The sequence below is a fragment of the Schistocerca cancellata genome, chromosome 3, assembly GCF_023864275.1.
Source record: "Schistocerca cancellata isolate TAMUIC-IGC-003103 chromosome 3, iqSchCanc2.1, whole genome shotgun sequence".
Classification (NCBI taxonomy): domain Eukaryota; kingdom Metazoa; phylum Arthropoda; class Insecta; order Orthoptera; family Acrididae; genus Schistocerca; species Schistocerca cancellata.
The window spans coordinates 770,270,426-770,287,423 of record NC_064628.1 but is presented as its reverse complement, the minus strand read 5'-3'; positions in this window follow the sequence as shown (position 1 = coordinate 770,287,423).

Sequence of the window (16,998 nt, the reverse complement as noted above, 5' to 3'; positions counted from 1 at the left end):
ACCTAAGGACATCACACACATCCATGCCCGAGGCAGGATTCCAACCTGCGACCGAAGCGGTCGCGTGGTTCCAGACTGTAGCGCCTAGAACCGCTCGGCCACTCGGGCCGGCAGTACCAGTCGCCCGTGACAGTGTTGTTAAAGAATGACCGCCCGATTAACCCTCTGGAAGATAGACCACACCATATTGTTACTCCTGATAGATTAACATGCCTTTGCTCGGTTACGTATGTACTCAGTACAAGCAGTTACGGTGGTTAATTGTTCCATCAAGTTGAAACGTCGCTTCATCTGACGAAAGAATTCAATCTTGGAAACGTTGCTCTTCTTGACATCTGTTAATGAACCACCCACAAAATTCGCTTCGCCTATCAGAATCATCGTCGTTAAGAGCATGGAGCAGTCTTGGAATGTAAGGCTTAAAATTCTGAGCCCTCAAAAATTCTATGAACACTACTTCTGCAGATCCCAGTCTCACGAGAGCATTGCCTCTCAGATTTATTCGGGGATCGTGTGTTTGCCTGGATTACTGCATCAACACTCTTATTGTCTGCTGAACGTCTCTTTCGTCCTCCGTGTCCCTTCTTCATATTGTGCACCGTTCCTTCGACCTCACACTTATCTCTCATTCGTGTAATTTTTTTCTTGTCGGTGGTAGTGTTCCACATTCAACTTACCAACGTCGGCGTACCGTACTCACATTCTCTGTTTTCCAGTAACACTTTAGCACCCATTTCCGTTGTTCAAACGATAACGCCACGTTTACTGAAAATCCTGAAACAAAAGACACCATTGTTTTGTTTTTCACCGCATTCTAAATTATTCCCCATAAAAATTGTATTTCTGTATCCTTTAATTAAAGAGATATTCTGTTTCAAAGAGTGTATACATTCAAAAAATGGTTCAAATGGCTGTGAGCACTGTGGGACTTAACTGCTGAGGTCATCAGTCCCCTAGAACTTAGAACTACTTAAACCTAACTAACCTAAGGACATCACACATACCCATGCCCGAAGTAGGATTCGAACCTGCGACCGTAGCGGTCGCGCGGTTCCAGACTGTAGCGCCTAGAACCACTCGGCCACCCCGGCCGGCCCGTGTATACATTATTTTGGGACACCCTGTTTATGCAGTCTTGTTCTTTTGTTATCTCCGTCGATCGCGTTACTGACTACGTTAAAACAAAATCTATAAATTCCTAAAAGTGCCTCGGTATCATACTTTCAGCTTTGTGGTGACGAATCAGTCTTCGTATCACCATACTACGTGTATCAGCAGAATAACTGTTATTCATATACCATTTATTTGTTGCAGATTCCTGCGAAGAACAAAAATATTTTTTGCTGAGTGTGGACAACACATGGGCAACGATGTTCCGGCAGAAAACCACTTTTAGTGCGTCACAGGAATCTGAATTAACTCTTGATGTAGGAATGAAATCTGGGGAACTGATGAAGCAGAAAAGCATTGTGTCATAGTGTTGAAATTAAACGTGACTGAAGCCGAGAAATGGAATTTTATAAATTTCGTAATTGAGATGCGGATCTCAGCCAATTCCGGGCTATGAGAGGGGATCAAAAAGTTTCTGTCTGAAGGCTGTACACTACCTAACCGGTATTTCAATCGGGCAAAACCACCGTGATCGTTGATGCAATAACTCCACCGACGCACCAGACTGAGCAAATGCGATTCGTAAAACAACGTGTCCTGCTGCGCCAAGAGTCTGTAACTGTCTGGTGCACACCCTCGTGCGACTGGAATCACAGAGCCTTCAAAGCCTTTTTTAAGGGACCAAATACAGGGCAGTTGCTTCGAGTGTGTCTCACTTGAATTGGTGTAACTTCTGTGGTACGACATTTGAGGCATGTAGACGCGTGTTATCATGAAGCAGCAGTATCTAGCACTTGCACAACGGTGGGTTTCGACAGACATGCTGCACCGTAAAAACTGTGGTGTCACCGCCAGACACCACACTTGCTAGGTGGTAGCCTTTAAATCGGCCGCGGTCCGTTAGTACACGTCGGACCCGCGTGTCGCCACTATCAGTGATTGCAGACCGAGCGCCGCCACAGGACAGGTCTAGAGAGACTTCCTAGCACTCGCCACAGTTGTACAACAGACTTTGCTAACGATGGTTCACTGACAAAATACGCTCTCATTTGCCGAGACGATAGTTAGCATAGCCTTCAGCTACGTCATTTGCTACGATCTAGCAAGGCGAGATTACCAGTTACTATTGATACTGTAATCATGTACCGTCAAGAGCGACGCTCATCATTAATGGACTAAAGTTAAGTATTCCACCAGCTACGTCCGCTTTTTTCTAAAGTCTTAATTTCCTTGTCCTGTTCCAGACCTCACGCCAGCCTGCTTGCGCTAAAACGCGTGCCTTTCGGCTTCCTCTAGTAAACCGGTGTTGGCTCTCCTGCCAACCCACAACAAAAACTTTCTCAGATGGATATCTACCAGTGTTTGTTCTTTGGCAGCCAAGAAAAGAATAACAGCACGTCGGCCCTGTTTAGACACATACGGAAATAACTTCGCCATTATTCACGTTCTCGCATTTACCGCACACACGTCGGAAAGTCACATTAGGTCCTTGCCTACATGTCTGTGGTGGTAGACCAGTATTGGACGTCCAACTACGTTTCATATTCGCGTCAGCGGTGACATCAGACGGCAGCTTTTTAACCGCTCTTATCCATGAATCCATTTAATTTTACTGTCTTTGCTACCTGCACCATGTCAGAACAGCTCATTAACTTTCGATAATGTTGCATGTACGGTGCTCAGAGAGTGACGTAAGGGTAGTAACTGTTCGAAAATTACTTTAGATGGGTGGAATTTCTTCTTTGTCCTTTACCAGGATGATGTAAAATTAATAAAGGGTTAGAAATTTAGTTCTTGGTATGATATTTCTTGATTAATACAGTAAAAAATGAAATAAAAACGCAAGAGCTATTTAGATAGTATCTTCTTCCTTCTTGATGGGTCTTGAGTTGCACCACAACGTGAAGTTGTTTTTATCGCTTTGAGCCGCTGTGGAACAGTCATGCCATTTACACTGTGAAATTAATCTGTATAAGGAGGGAAATTCGTAAGACACCACAGTGCAGCGTTTTTTTTGTACCGTCATTTCATTTTAACAAATCGTATCACAACCGACGTGTTTTCGTAGGATCTGCACTGCGCCGCCGGCTAAAAAAAGCATTCATTCGTTGCAGGCAAGTTTTGACACAAAAACACCCAAGACGTGACACTTCACCTTAATGAATATGATGTTAAATAAGGCTTGTGTACCATATGTTCTCTGCCATTGCAGCCCACCAGTAACACCTTGTCCTTGATTTGACGTGATGAGTAACAAGTAACGAATACTTCTGTAAATGGCTTAACAGTTAAGAATACATACGATTTAAATTTAAGTTGTTATTTTTACATCGCTAACTTCAGAAAGTTATAACAAGGCGTTAATAGAACATCTTTCCAACTGCGTACTTGAATCAACACTCATCCGGACATTGCAACATTGAACATAGAGTGAGAGGAAAGCTAGGATTGGAGTGGTTAAATGAGAGCAGGATTTCTTGCCTCTGCAAACTTCAATTAAAATCCTGCACATTTGCAACGGCGTCAGTCCTGAAGTTGGGTGCAGAGAGTAGATCACTCCAACTGACACAGAAGTGGATGCCAGCAACTGAGAGTTTAGTTGTATAACGCAGGTGCGCGCCTCTAATGCATTAATCGTGTTACACCCCTTCACCCCCTCCACAGTAGTCTTGCTCTGAGCTAGCGCGGCAACATTATATTTTAGGCGCGCAAGTTCATCTCGCTCGCATTAATGGCGCCACCTCCTCGCGTGTCCTGTAGTGCCCTCCCCCCCCCCCTCTCTCTCTCTCTCTCTCTCTCTCTCCGCCGGCACCCCACGTCACAAGTTCGCCACTATTCTGTGCCAATATACAGAGTTTTAAACCGAAAATATTATACCAGTCTCTCCCTCTTCAAAACTGTACTTCATTCTTCACTTATCGGTGGTTTGTTGCTACAGTACACTGCCGCAGCCTACGGAAATGTGTTACATGAAGCATTCCACTTTCATGCTAAATAAGTTCACATATTTTTATCATTAGTCAGTAAAGCTTTCCCGAGCGCCTAGTTTGACCTTCCTCATGGTAATGTGGTTGATGTCCACGGTCAGTAGCATACGAAACGCAGGCCACTTAACTCTAACAACTATACAAACTCCATAACTCACGGTCTTCCAGTAGTGTTTGTGGATATGCCATACGATATATGAAGGAATACTTTATATCAGAGTGACAGATGTACAGCTCTTAGCTCAGGTCGATCTGTACATAACCATTTGTACAAGAAAAGTTTCCACAGTCTATCATGTTTTACAGTAGAGTAACTCGTACCTATAGATTGTAAAATATACCCGGTGTCGAGGAGACTAGACGCAGTGCATTAAGATGAACTAATACCGAAATTAAATATTTAGCTTAGTTTTTGATCGACAACGATGTCACCTTGTACTGCAATGTCCACAGTTGCGATTTCCATTTTTTGTACGTGTTCAAGCTCTTCACCTGTAACCAATATACTGGAGTACTGGTTGTTCTTCCCGGTTTTAATGTCCTTGTTAATACTGGTCAAGAAAAGGAATATCGGACTAGACTAATTAGGGATTGCTGTATCGAATGGACACGTAAAATACCGTTTTAAAAGAATCCTTTCTTTCGTAACGGGAAACGAACCGACGCTTCCCATCAAGAGAGACGGGATGAGCAATATTTGTTTGGGCAGACTGCAGCTACGCACTCTAAATACTAAATTCAAATATGTGGCGAAAGGCCACAGAAAATGCACCTGATGATTATTCTTGGGGGGGGGGGGGGGGCGGAGGCATAACCTGTACACCCAATATGTATATTAAGCAACAAGTAGATGGACAGCTGCTAACTTCATGTATTATTTTCCTGCCATATCGATGTGCATGTTTATCGAATCACGCACGCACCTACGCTCAGTTTATCACAGCAACTGCCCAACACATGTGTATGACCGAGCACAGTCTGTCATTGCAATAGGAACAGCTACAGTCCATACATAAAGCAGTCATACACGTATCCGTTATATGCTCTAATCCTTCTGGCATCGTAGTCCTTACTTTTTCAAAAAATAATATACGCTACTGGCCATTAAAATTGCTACACTACGGAGACGACGTGCAACAGACGCGAAATTTAACCGATAGGAAGAAGATGCTGTGATACGCAAATGATTAGCTTTTCAGAGCATTCACACAAGGTTGGCGCCGGTGGCGACACCTACAACGTGCTGACATGAGGAAAGTTTCCAGCCGATTTCTCATACACAAACCCCATTTGACCGCCGTTGCCTGGTGAAACGTTGTTGTTCAAATGGCTCTGAGCACTAGGCGACTTAACTTCTGAGGTCATCAGTCGCCTTGAACATAGAACTAATTAAACCTAACTAACCTAAGGACATCACACACATCCATGCCAGGAGCAGGATTCGAACCTGCGACCGTAGCGGTCGCTCGGCTCAAAACTGTAGCGCCTAGAACCTCATGGCTACTACGGCCGGCGAAACATTATTGTGATGCCTCGAGTAAGGAGGAGAAATGCGTACCATCACGTTTCCGACTTTGAAAAAGGTCATATTCTAGCCTATCGCGATTGCGGTTTATCGTATCGCGACATTGCTGCTCATGTTGGTCGAGATCCAATGACTGTTAACAGAACATGGAATCGGTGGGTTCCGAAGGGTAGTACGGGACGCGGTGCTGGATCACAACGGCCTCGTATCACTAGCAGTCGAAATGACAGGCATCTTATTCGCATGCCTGTAACGGATCGTGCAGCCACGTCTCGATCCCTGAGTCAACAGATGGGGACGTTTGCAAGACAAAAACCATCTGCACGAACAGTTTGTCGACGTTTGCAACAGCATGGACTATCAGCTCGGAGACCATGGCTGCGGTTACCCTTGACGCTGCATCACAGACAGGAGCGCCTGCGATGGTATACTCAACGACGAACCTGAGTGCACGAATGGCAAAACGTCATTTTTTCAGATGAATTCAGGTTCTGTTTACAACATCATGATTGTCGGATCCGTGTTTGGCGACGTCGCGGTGAACGCACATTGGAAGCGTGTATTCGTCATCGCCATACTGGCGTATCACCCGGAGTGATGGTATGGGGTGCCATTGGTTACACGTCTCGGTCACCTCTTGTTCGCATTGACGGCACTTTGAATAGTACATTACAGATGTGTTACGACCCGTGGCTCTACCCTTCATTCGATCCATGCGAAACCCTACATTTCAGCAGGATAATGCACGACCGCATGTTGCAGGTCCTGTACGGGCCTTTCTGGATACAGAAAATGTTCGACTGCTGCCCTGGCCACCACATTCTCCAGATCTCTCACCAATTGAAGACGTCTGGTCAATGGTGGCCGAGTAACTGGCTCGTCACAATACGCCATTCACTGCTCTTGATGAACTGTGGTATCGTATTGAAGCTGCATGGGAAGCTGTACCTGTAGACGCCATCTAATCTCTGTTTGACTCAATGCCCAGGTGTATCAAGGCCGTTATTATGGCCTGAGGCGGTTGTTATGGGTACTGATTTCTCAGGATCTATGCACCCAAATTGCGTGAAAATGTAATCACATGTCAGTTCTAGTATAATATATTTTTACAATGAATATCCGTTTATCATCTGCATTTCTTCTTGGTGTAGCAGTTTTAATTTCCAGTAGTGTAGTCAGTTTGCTGTTCATTACGTGTAAATTGCTACCCTGTCTGATCCATGTTACAAGACTGTGGCTCCATCTTGGATTATATGCATCAGAACGGTTGTAGTACATAATAAATTTGTATTGTGCTTTTAAGGCCGTTCCTTAGAGGTCAGTTAATCTCATCACCACCACCCATTTTCACGCAGCCTGTATCAAGTTTTGAAGGTAACGAAGAATATCAGTAGATTTTTAATACTTCACTCCATAAGTTAATACTAGGTAATACTAAGAAGGCATGTGAAGTGGGAAATTAGAATTATGGTACGTGGATGGGAGACTTAGATTTGTCGGTAGGGCTCCGAGAGAGTAGCACACTTGTAAAGGATATCATATACAAGACGCAAGTACGACTCGTCATCACTGGTCATCGGGAATCATTTCGGAGGAAAGCCCATCACTGTAGTGAACTGTACATCAGTTACTGAGATTTTTGACCCAAGATGTGTCTGGAGACTCCCTGGACAGCGGTGGGATACCAAACTGGCTGTTGTCCGCCGTTCGAACTACTACTACTATTATTGATGGTCTGGAGTGACATTTCTGTTCATAGCAGGACACCTTTGGTTGTCATACGCGGCACCCTCACAGCACAGTGGAACGTCAGTGACATTTTATGCCCTGTTTTGTTGCTTATCATGGCAACCCATCCTGAGTTTACATTTCATTACGATATTGTCCACCCACGCTCGACGAATTTTCTGTCTCCTGTCTTCGTGCTTGCCATACCCTTCCTTGGCCTGTAAGGTAGCCGAATCTCTCCCCCACTCAGAACGTTTGGACCATTATGGACAGGGTCCTTCAACCAACTCGGGATTTTGAGGATCTACCTCGCCAATTGGGCACAATTTGGCATGATATCTCTCTGGAGCACATCCCTCAACTCTGTCAGTGTCAAGCTGAATAGCTGCTTGCATAAGGGCCGGAAGTAGACCAACGCGTTGTTAACTAGTTCTATTTGTGAAGCTCGTCCTCTTGAATCATTCACTTTTTCTGAAATTGTTATCATTTGTATGTCTGTACAAGTACCTCACATGCGTCCTGTTCGCATAAATCTATTTTGTTCCGTCGACTTTTTTGTAGGTATTGGAAAATGAGGTGCCCTTCCACTTACTTCCATGTGAATCTCACGCAGAGAGCATGACAGTGAAGTATGATGGATAAGGTCACGTAGAGTGGTACATAGACAACAGTTTTTCCCTAGCTTAGTACAAGAGAGGACTGCGATGTAAGATCGCTGATGTTGGTATGATGCACCATCCACCGTTTACCACACAGTACCTTGCAGGGTATGTGGGTAGGTGTAAAAGTTGATGAAAAGTAAATAACTGGCGTGAAAACATGTGTCACATGCGAAAGATGGACTATCATGATTTTAACTGTAGTGGAACATGCATGTCAACGCACTCGTCGCTATAACTGCAATATTTGCTGTATTCGGCTAGCACGTTATTTTACCACTACAACTATCGCGGTACACCGACGTGATGGCTTGGTCGGTGTCACTTTGGCGACATTGCAGCATTTGGAGTACATTACATTTGCGGTATCCGCTCATAAACAAGCCTCCTCTGGCACTAGTAAATACTGGCAATCCAGCGTACAAATGACATCGACTAGGCGATTGCTGTAGAGTGGGCTAATGGTGTGTGGCTGTTGTAGCTCACCAGCCGTCTACGGAACCACCTGTCTCCCTTCGCCGTTCAATGGGACCGCCTGCTTAGGGTGCAGTTACAGCACTAATGGGCCGTAGGCTGTACTGGGGACCTCCCACCAGTCCAGTTGATTTTTCACTGACGCCAGACACTGCCAGCCAGATATGGAGCCCGAGTATGTTTCTCGACGTCTCCACTGCCAGCGGACAGTATGGTACATTATCTGCCCCCTTCTTCTTAATGGTCTTGCCGGGCCAGACTGTCACACCGAAATCTGTTGCAACCCTGCACCACCACCACCTAGGAATGCTTGCCTCATAAGTTCACCACACTACTGGTCAAAATCTAGCGCCTGCATCTGCTTCCATGGCTAAGTCTCACGAACCGAGGACAGCGATTTAGACACTCCTCCAACTCCCCCACCCGATAGACGAGGGTACGAGTCTTCCGTAATAAATTGTTGTAAACAAATGAAGCACAGTGTACAGGAAGTTAAACATTAGAAGACAAGAGGAAACGTGCTGTCATGAACACTGGAGGAGGTTTCGGCGAGGGGAATGTGGGGGGGACTGCGTAACAGTGTAAAGAACTAAGTGGGTGCATGATCAACATTTATTTTACAGATGGAGCATACTCCGGAGACTGCATTTACATGGAACAAACTCAAAAAACTAATCCTGTCGTTCCATATCAGCAAAAAATACTAACATCCCGATAACATGCATGCAAAGGTATGGATGGATTAAGGAAGCGCAACGTGGACGTGCAATTAGTGACACCGAAAGCTTCTAATCCTAAGTTTACCACTTTTCACTAGAAAATGATTCGTCAAAGGCAAGTAGTGACTCGTAGCGTGAAGAAACATGACAATCAACTGGGTACACGCTGTATGAAATGCTTCGTTACTGATCAGACACCGAATTCGTTTCCATTTCAGTTTACGTAAAATGATAGTGAAGTCATCACTCGCAAGAATTCGTCACTGTCCCTAACGATATAGTTTAATCGTCATACAGCAAATCGAACTGACTGTAACCAAAAATCCCTACTTACTTGATCACAGGCCTGCATCTGGCCCCGCACACGTCCTAGTAAGTTCTCTCCAAGCTTACAAGCGTTGCCTGAGCATATAGAGCGCGTCATTCACCGTACAGTGGCTAGTGGAATACGTGCAAAGTAGGCAAAATATTACTGGCCCAAAAAATATTTCATCCCCCTTAAAACTGTTAATCCGACATTCGTTGCCTACATTTGGGTCAGATGATGTTAGCTGGGTTACCTACCTCTTTTGAGTCATCATTTTTCTGCCTGGTTTGATGCGACCCGCCACGAATTCCTGCCCTGCACCAACATTTTCATTTGAGAGAAGCAATTGTAACTTAGGTTCTCAATTATTTCTTGGATATATTCCAATCTCTGTGTTCTTCTACAGCTTCTACCCCCCACAGCTCCCTCTAGTACCATGGAAGTTATTCCCTGATGTCGAAACACATGTCTTAGTATTTTCCTGTGTGTACACTCCTGGAAATGAAAAAAAGAACACATTGACACCGGTGTGTCAGACTCACCATACTTTCCCCGGACACTGCGAGAGGGCTGTACAAGCAATGATCACACGCACGGCACAGCAGACACACCAGGAACCGCGGTGTTGGCCGTCGAATGGCGCTAGCTGCGCAGCATTTGTGCACCGCCGCCGTCAGTGTCAGCCAGTTTGCCGTGGCATACGGAGCTCCATCGCAGTCTTTAACACTGGTAGCATGCCGCGACAGCGTGGACGTGAACCGTATGTGTAGTTGACGGACTTTGAGCGAGGGCGTATAGTGGGCATGCGGGAGGCCGGGTGGACGTACCGCCGAATTGCTCAACACGTGGGGCGTGAGGTCTCCACAGTACATCGATGTTGTCGCCAGTGGTCGGCGGAAGGTGCACGTGCCCGTCGACCTGGGACCGGACCGCAGCGACGCACGGATGCACGCCAAGACCGTAGGATCCTACGCAGTGCCGTAGGGGACCGCACCGCCACTTCCCAGCAAATTAGGGACACTGTTGCTCCTGGGGTATCGGCGAGGACCATTCGCAACCGTCTCCATGAAGCTGGGCTACGGTCCCGCACACCGTTAGGCCGTCTTCCGCTCACGCCCCAACATCGTGCAGCACGCCTCCAATGGTGTCGCGACAGGCGTGAATGGAGGGACGAATGGAGACGTGTCGTCTTCAGCGATGAGAGTCGCTTCTGCCTTGGTGCCAATGATGGTCGTATGCGTGTTTGGCGCCGTGCAGGTGAGCGCCACAATCAGGACTGCATACGACCGAGGCACACAGGGCCAACACCCGGCGTCATGGTGTGGGGAGCGATCTCCTACACTGGCCATACACCACTGGTGATCGTCGAGGGGACACTGAATAGTGCACGGTACATCCAAACCGTCATCGAACCCATCGTTCTACCATTCCTAGACCGACAAGGGAACTTGCTGTTCCAACAGGACAATGCACGTCCGCATGTATCCCGTGCCACCCAACGTGCTCTAGAAGGTGTAAGTCAACTATCCTGGCCAGCAAGATCTCCGGATCTGTCCCCCATTGAGCATGTTTGAGACTGGATGAAGCGTCGTCTCACGCGGTCTGCACGTCCAGCACGAACGCTGGTCCAACTGAGGCGCCAGGTGGAAATGGCATGGCAAGCCGTTCCACAGGACTACATCCAGCATCTCTACGATCGTCTCCATGGGAGAATAGCAGCCTGCATTGCTGCGAAAGGTGGATATACACTGTACTAGTGCCGACATTGTGCATGCTCTGTTGCCTGTGTCTATGTGCCTGTGGTTCTGTCAGTGTGATCATGTGATGTATCTGACCCCAGGAATGTGTCAATAAAGTTTCCCCTTCCTGGGACAATGAATTCACGGTGTTCTTATTTCAATTTCCAGGAGTGTATTTCAATCTCTGTATTCTTCTACAGTTTCTGCCCTCCACAGCTCCCTCTAGTACCATGGAAGTTACTCCGTGATGTTGCAACAGATGTCCTATCACAAATGTCCCGTCGTCTTGTCAGCATTTTCCGTATGTTCCTTTCTCGCCGATTCTACAGAGAACCTGCTCATTCTTCACATTATCACTCCACCTAGTATTCAACATAATTCCCTAGCACCACATCTCAAAGGCTTAGATTCTCTTCTGGTTTTCCTCAGAGGCCAATCCTCACTGCAATACAATGCTGTGTTCAAAACGTACCTTCTAAGAAATTTCTCGCTCAGATTAAGACCTATATATGGTACTAGCTGACTTCCCTTGGCCAAGATTGCCCTTTCTGCTAGTGCTAGTATGCGTTTCATGTCCTTCTTGATTTCTTTCGCTGCCAACCGTTTTGCCATCATCAGTGGGTTTCGTTTATTGGACAACTGCACAAGTCAATAGGTTTTCGGTTGTAACTCATCTAACAAAATGAGCTCTAATAACAGTATTTGTTGGTTTCTGTACTTATCTTGATTTTACATTATATAACTTTGCTGGACCATCTGAATGGTGTCCAGCACTGATAGCTAGTCATCTGCAAACCAAACAACGTAAATGTGACTATTATCAGCAAGTTAACATATCTCTGGATTTTTGAAAATGTGATTTTGGTATGGCAACATGTTTTGTGCATACATTTGTTATTACGTTTTGTTGTGACCGATCCTTCTTCCTTCTCGCTCAGAGGGCACTGCACACACTTATTAAATGTAATTTACATAATTTTTGTACTTTTTATGTGTGTATGCTGTGCCCTCGAAACGATAAAGGAGAAGGATCGGTCACACCAAAATGTGAGTAATAACAAGTATAAATACGAAACATGTTGCCACATCAAAGTCACACTTTTAAGAAATCATGGGCTAGTTTAACTTGCTGATAGAATTTAGAATTACTTCGTTTGATTTGCAGATGACTAGGTATCAGTACAGGACACCATACAGATGGTCTTACAAAACCGTATAATGTAAAATCAGAGTAAGAACAAAAATGAACCAAAACTGTCAATAGGCCTCATTTTGTTAGATCAGTTACAACCTAAAATACGTTCACCTTTACAGCGTCCAGTAAACAAAACCTATTGATGTTGCCACAGATCAGCTCAAACAGGTTTTGATAACAAGAAAAAGCCAGTGTTTTACATAAAAGGCGGAACCTATATCCTATAATTTTAACTGCAAAAATGGAAGAAATGTAAGAGCTGAAAATCTAAAAGTTCCTTAACTTCGTGTACTTCGTGACCACCACCTACTGTGCTAAGTTCCACGCTATTATCATTTCCGCTACTTCTCATTACTTTCGTCTTTCTTTGATTTACTATCAGTCCATATTCCTTACTCGTTAGACTATTCATTCCATTCAACACGCCCTGTAAATTTTCTTCAGTTTCACCCAGGACATAGGATATTAGATGAACATCAACAAAAGCAAAACGAGGATAATGGAATGTAGTCGAATTAAGTCGGGTGATGTTGAGGGAAATAGATTAGGAAATGAGATACTTAAAGTAGTAAAGGAGTTTTCCTATTTGGGGAGCAAAATAACTGATGATGGTTGAAGTAGAGAGGATATAAAACGTAGACTGACAATGGCAAGGAAAGCGTTTCTGAAGAAGATATATTTGTTAACATCGAGTATAGATTTAAATGTCAGGAAGTCGTTTCTGAAAGTATTTGTATGGAGTGTAGCCATGTATGGAAGTGAAACATGGACGATAACTAGTTTGGATAAGAAGAGAATAGAAGCTTTCGAAATGTGGTGCTACAGAAGATTGCTGAAGATTAGATGGTTCAAAAAATGGCTCTGAGCACTATGGGACTTAACAGATGAGGTCATCAGTCCCCTAGAACTTAGAACTACTTAAACCTAACTAACCTAAAGACATCACACACATCCGTACCCGAGGAAGGATTCGAACCTGCGACCGTAGCGGTCGCGCGGTTCCAAACTGAAGCGCCTAGAACCGCTCGGCCACTTCGGCCGGTGAAGATTAGGTGGGTAGATCATATAACTAATGAGGAGGTATTGAAGAGGATTGGGGAGAAGAGAAGTGGCACAACTTGACTAGAAGAAGGGATCGGTTGGTAGGACATGTTTTGAGGCATCAAGGGATCACAAATTTAGCATTGGAGGGCAGCGTGGAGGGTAAAAATCATAAAGGGAGACCAAGAAGGCTGTAGGTTGCAATAGGTACTGGGAGATGAAGAAGCTTGCACAGGATAGAGTAGCATGGAGAGCTGCATCAAACCAGTCTCGGGACTGAAGACCACAACAACAATGTCATCAGCTAATCTTATCATTGATATCCTTTCAACCTGAATTTTAATCCCACTCTTGAACCTTCTTTTTATTTCCGTCACTGCCTAACTTAAGGTGCGTGAAATGTTTTCCGGATCAGTTTCATTTTGCCCGCCGTGTATATGTAGGATGCGCGATCATAATGTAACCCACTGCACAGAGTACTAAAATGTTAATTCACTGAAGAGAGTGAGGGAGAGAGCAGGCGCTGCTAATTGCTGTGCTAGCAGGACGCGCAAAGTGCGAGCGGAATCAGGGCCGTTCCAGGGCCTGGAGGCTTGCAGCGCGGCGTGGCGCGGCAGGCCCTTGCCCCCCACTGGCGGGAAGACATTCCAGGCGCTGCGTGCCCCGCGCTCCGGGCGCGCCTGGGGCGGAATGCGGCATTTTGCGGCCAGCCGGGGCCCCAGCTCGGCGTGGCGCGGCCAGCTATATTGCACGCTGCTTAAGAACCGCCGCCGGCACTGAGCACCCTCTCACACAGACACGTGGCGGCGCGCTGTCTCGGGGAGGCACTTCACTAGGCCACACCTGGTTCCTCAGGTGACACTAAGTTTTGTCTTGCATAACAAGGAAATACAGAGGTTGGGCGAAAATATGGAAACATTGTAATGTTGATGCATTAATTTGCTCTGAAAGCGGTGCTGATATTCAAGACAATAAAATCGGGTTAAAAGCTGTGAGCTATCTAGGGAAGTTAACCTTGCATTACTGACAAGGGAACCTCCCCATCGCACCCCCCTCAGATTTAGTTATAAGTTGGTACAGTCGATAGGCCTTGAAAAACTGAACACAGATCAATCGAGAAAACAGGAAGAAGTTGTGTGCAACTATGAAAAAAAAAATAAGCAAAATATAAAAACTGAGTAGTGCAAGATAAGCAATTTCAAGGACAGTGTGAACTCAGTGAAAACATCATTTTCTAAGTCACAAGCCGACGAAAGTGTTATTGTGTGATTGTGATAGACGGTCACTGAAGAATGTGTGACGAAAAATAAGAGAACATCAGCTGCAAAAGTCACTGCAGAATCAAATGTCGCACTCGCCAGCCATGCGTGCGCCAAAACAACACGAAGGGAATTACAGTGCGAGATCGAATTCTAGAACCACTCATCAGCGATGCAAATGCCCGTCACTGGATAACGTGGTGCCGAATGTCATTGGGTTGGATGAGTCTGGTTTCACTCACACGTTTTTCCAGCGTTTGCTCGAGTTTTCATCCCGAGAGTGAAACACGGCGGGGGTTCGGTGAGGATTTGGTAAGCCATGTCGTGATGTTCCATGGGCACCATTTTCACTCTGCGATTATTATGTAACAAAGAATTTACAGAATTTACAGCCATGGGATATTTACAGAAAAGTATTTTTATTTGCCAGTCAGCTGTATAAGTCGTATTTGTTCGACCGGTTTCGGTTGTTTTAATCATCATCAACTGGAAGAAAAATTTGGAACATTTATTGGTTTAAAAGTGCATATTTCTCACAGAAATTGTCAGGAGTGCAAGTGAAATTTATGTAAGCTTTTTAAGAGTTTGTCAAAATTTGATTATGTTGCATTTTACCTCTACATCCCAGAGTGCCCCAGCGAGATTGTAGTTTTTTTGTTTTTCATAGAAAGGATATAAGGACAGGACAGGAACTTTATTAATTTCTATAATATTGAGTCAAATCACCTGCAATGTGAACACTGTTACAGTTGCCTGAGACTTTAGCCCAAACACATATAGACTCATATTCACCTACTTTACGGTGATTATTAGTCCATAGAACAAGAGGCATTGTAGAGATAGAATAGGAAGCTTCCATATCTCTGTTAAACACTTCAGCTGTATGATATGTACGATAGGCAATTATGTCTCTATCATTAAAAGCCTCAAGCCCTAGAACTTTAGACACTTTGTCACCTGGGTACCTAACAATTGCTACGGTCGTCCATCCATTGCCAGTTCTATTCTGATCATTATTTTGTAGAGCGAAATTAAACACTTTACATTTCTACATTTGGTGTCTGAAGGTGTTTTCTACGAGAAATACGCATTTTAAACCAAGATATTTCTTCCAGTTGATGATAGTTGAAACAACCGAAACTCATCGAATTAACATAAGTTATATGGCAAGTTATGCTTGGCAAATAAAAATAATTTTCTGGAAATGATTTTGCAACCATTCTGTCTGATCAGTTCCATCCAGGGGTACGATGTTGGTTTCATACTAGTGATGCTGTGTTGAAAGACAACGGGTCCCATACTCAAGCAGCTCGCGTTATCCAGGGCTCGTTTTGTGAGAACGAGGATTGATCTCCGTTGGCCACCAAGCCAACGTTGCGTAATCGCTAACCACATGCAACATCGCTGCCAGAACTTGCCACTATTTTTCAGGAAGGGTGGTACAATATTCCCTTGAAAATCATACAAGACTTCCATTTATCCATTCCGAGACCACTGGGAAATGTTTTGAATGCCAACTGGTATCTTGCACCGTATTAGGAATGTAATGTGTGCATGGTGTTTCTGTATTTTTCCCTGAGACAATAGACATGGGAATGATGAGGTGCACAGACGAAGAGGTGATAAGGTGATGGATGCAGAGAGATGGAGGGGGAACCATGTCTTGCAGGTAGTAGTGGTGTGCGGTGCAGGGGCTACACATGCGAATGGACGTGGCTGACCTGAGAGAGGCAGATGAGATGGATATTGAGTGGACAGAGAAATGGTGGGGGGAGTGAGTGACAGATAAAGGTGGGAGGATGAGGTGGGCAGAGAGAGATGGGGGAAGGAATAGGTACACACAGAGAGAGGGAGAAGGAGGTGGACAAACAGAGGGGAATGGAGGAGATGTGTGCTATACATGCATCCATACCCTTTAGAAATGAAGCCAGGGTATTCAGTAATACTGCGCGTTTTTCGTGTTGTCTGCCAACCATCGCATGTGTTCCGGAAGGATGAAATATACTCCCGTTTAGAGAACTGCTTAAGTTCAAGTTTCTAGAGAGCACCTCTACTACTTACAAGTGGATGTAGCTAGAGAAAAATTACAGCGTGGCAAGCTAATTTTCAAAGCTGCAACGTTTAAGAGCGCTCGGTCAGACAGAAACCTGGCAACATTATTTCATAGTATTTACTGGAACCACTACAGCCATTACCAGGCTTGCAATCTATTCGTCGGGATCGCCTTGACGGTTGCTCTTGGGACGATGTATACA